The following is a 3,216-nucleotide window of genomic DNA, read 5'->3' as shown; positions in this document are numbered from 1 at the left end:
ATAAATAAATTTAAATAAAATAGGTTTACAAATATCATTTGATAGCAGAGTGCTTCGTGGATGGTCAGGGCGTCAAAATGGGTCAAAGTTTGGAGCCATATCCCATCATTTGTTCTTAGATAGGGCCAAATTAGGGTCCAAAATTCCAAGACCAATATTATTTGCATGAATATTTTTATTAACATTGATAACTACAATGATTGATTTATTTATATTTATATGTAGTGCATCGCTGTGATCCTGAGTTTACTATCATCATTTGTACTTGTATATTTGATTAATGAAGAAACTTATATCGCACGGATATTTAAGTTATTTTTTATACATTTTTTACATTTTTTATAATGTAAAAGATATTTTTTTTTTTCATTTTTTATCAATAATTTTTAATATAAAAGAAGTTGCACAAAAGTGATACTTAGTGTTTGTTTGGGTACCATCATTTTAATAAAAAAAATCTTTTTTCAATATAAAAGATCTTTTTTTTAATGTGTTTGGCAAATTTCTAGTAGTAAAAGTAAAAATAAAAGCACTAGAAAAATAAAAAGAACATCTTTTTCGAGAAGCTATAATTTACATCTTTTTTTAAAAGATTTTTTTTAAAAAAAAAAAGATGTTTTTCATGTAATAAATAAACAAAAAAGTACTTTTATATCGTTATACCCAAACATAATTGATAGATAAAAAGATCTTTTTGCATGAGATACCCAAACATAAAATTACTTTTACTTTTTCATAAGATCTTTTAAAAAAAGATAACTCAAAAAAATATTTTTTTTAGAAACTCATCCAAACAAGCTCTTATAGTATTCATTTTTATATATTTTTTCTCATATATCTATTGTTACGTGGGTATCCTGAAGTTAGTGGGTTGGGCTTGTGAAACTGGCCCACGCGTTTGATGGAGGTGATCTCCGACTAGGTTCGCGTCTGGAAGCTGCTCTTCGACTTATGTACGTGGAAGAGTAGGGGTAGTACCTGCAAAGACACTCTGATGCCTAAATTAGCAAAGGGTTTTAGCAGGTTTTGAGAGTATTGGAACTTAGCCATACCTGAAGGGTGTCAGTGTATTTATAATGGTGAACCAATAACTACTGTTGGAGTAGTTCCACCTTTTAGATGGATAACCGTCCCTTCTTAGGGGAGTTGAGATATGGCTCCTGAGAGTGGGTTGAGAGATTTTAGAGGCAGTTACTTATTGGAATAAGGATTATCTGCCAGCTAATCTTCGATCCGACTTCCTTAGAGCAAGTCTGTGTAGGATCCGACTTCTTGCGAGAAGGTCAATATTGAGTGAAGGCTAATTTTTGGATTGGGCCTTTTATTTAGTCTTGGACTTTAATGTTGGGTTAGGGTATGAACATCTATCATTGAAGGAGAAATTCTATTTCTAATATTTGTACCGTGTTATTTAAAAATTTATCTACTTTAAAATACGATTTCCATTTTTTTTTCTTGAGTTGAATAATCATGAGACTTTTTTTCTTCTTAAGATTAAAACTTAAAACTCTAAATAAGATCAATTTGTTTTGCAACCAATGAATTTGATGTTTATAGAATACCCTATGTATATGTTCATGAACATGTTAATTAAACCTCTTTATTTGGGAAATAAATGAAAGAATGGTACGGATCGAATTGCTAAAAGAATAATTAAACTTCTTATTTTTTAAATCATAAAACTTAAATTTTTTTAAATTTTTCAAAACTCTCTGAAAACAAAAGCGTTACAAAAATTTGAGAGGAATCACACTTGAGAATTCGAAAAAACTCACATGGGAGTTAGTTGAGGGAAAAAGCAGCATAGAATGTGGAAACTCCAAATTAAAATAAGTTTATAATATGATTGGCGGGAACAAAATTGGAAGAAGCATTCACATGCACACACGTGAACCTGACTTGTACCACGTTGATATTATTCATTTCCAATAAACAAATCAATCTTCAAAATTCCAACTAAGATTTATTTCTCTCTAATTTTTCACCGAGAAGAGGGACACCCCCACACCCATGTTTTTGTTTTTCACAAATCAAATTTTCTATTACTTTACTCTCTCATTCATTGGAACCAATTAGAGACATCACATTCAACTTTTGCTGTTTCTAACCACCCTCTAGTTTTCATGCAAGCCTACCAACAATTCTCATCAAACAACCTGTATACACACACTCAGACTTGGTTTAGTAAAACTTTTCGAAGAAATATTTGTGTTTTTTAAAAGCTTAAACTTCTCATTTTGTATTTGATAAATAAAAAAGATTACGTGTTTGTGTTTGCAGCTTTTAAAAGATCAGTGTACTTTTGAAAGCACATAAGATAGAAATTTTAAAGTTGATTTCTATTTTTTAAAATTTAAAAGTCTAATATAACTTCATATATTAACTAATTTTCAAATTTAATACTTACATTTATGTCTATTATAATATTTTTAAATTTTAAAAACTATTTTACCAAATACAATTATTGTTACTTGTGTTTATTGAAAGTTATTTTTAATTTGATTTATTAAACATAAATGCTACAATTTTTAAAAAACCATCTTTTAAAAGTTAACTTTTATAAGCTACTCTTGAGAAATAAAAACTTTACTAAACTAAGTATGATTTTGAAAATCGAATTAAACCGAGTAATTAGACCCAATTAAACCCAGTTTATAAAAAAACACTTGATAGCAAACTGGTTGAAAATCTAAAAAATCAGTTCATGGGTTGAACGAATACAGTTTTTTAATTTAATACTTAACCGATTTAAAATAATTATAAAAAAATTACTTTTTTTAAATTATATATTTTATGCATAAATATATTATTCAGTTCAATCTTAAATGAACATCTATCAGTTAAATTTTTAAATCTTTAAAGATCTAATCCCATTAGTTGGATAACCGATTCGATTTTTAAAACTTTGAATACTAACACATGTACATGGGTTCCTTAAGGTGAAAATAGAGGATCCCACGGTTCTTCTGTTTGGGTTTTGCATAGTGCAATGGTGGGACATCAATGGCCACAAAGTAATTTGTTAGTTCTAAAAATTCTAATGATTAAGACCACATACATGGTTTTCCAATAATCATAGGTCTCACTGGTCTTTTAGGCCTAGCCCCACTACAACTAATCCCATCTATTAATTTAACTAAGCAAAATAATTAAATGTCATCATATAATACATCAATTTAAAGTATGTAGTATATCGTCCATCAACTCAGATTTTAA

This window comes from Arachis ipaensis, chromosome B05 (assembly GCF_000816755.2).
Source record: "Arachis ipaensis cultivar K30076 chromosome B05, Araip1.1, whole genome shotgun sequence".
NCBI classification, from domain to species: Eukaryota; Viridiplantae; Streptophyta; class Magnoliopsida; order Fabales; family Fabaceae; genus Arachis; species Arachis ipaensis.
This window is presented reverse-complemented; position numbering follows the sequence as displayed.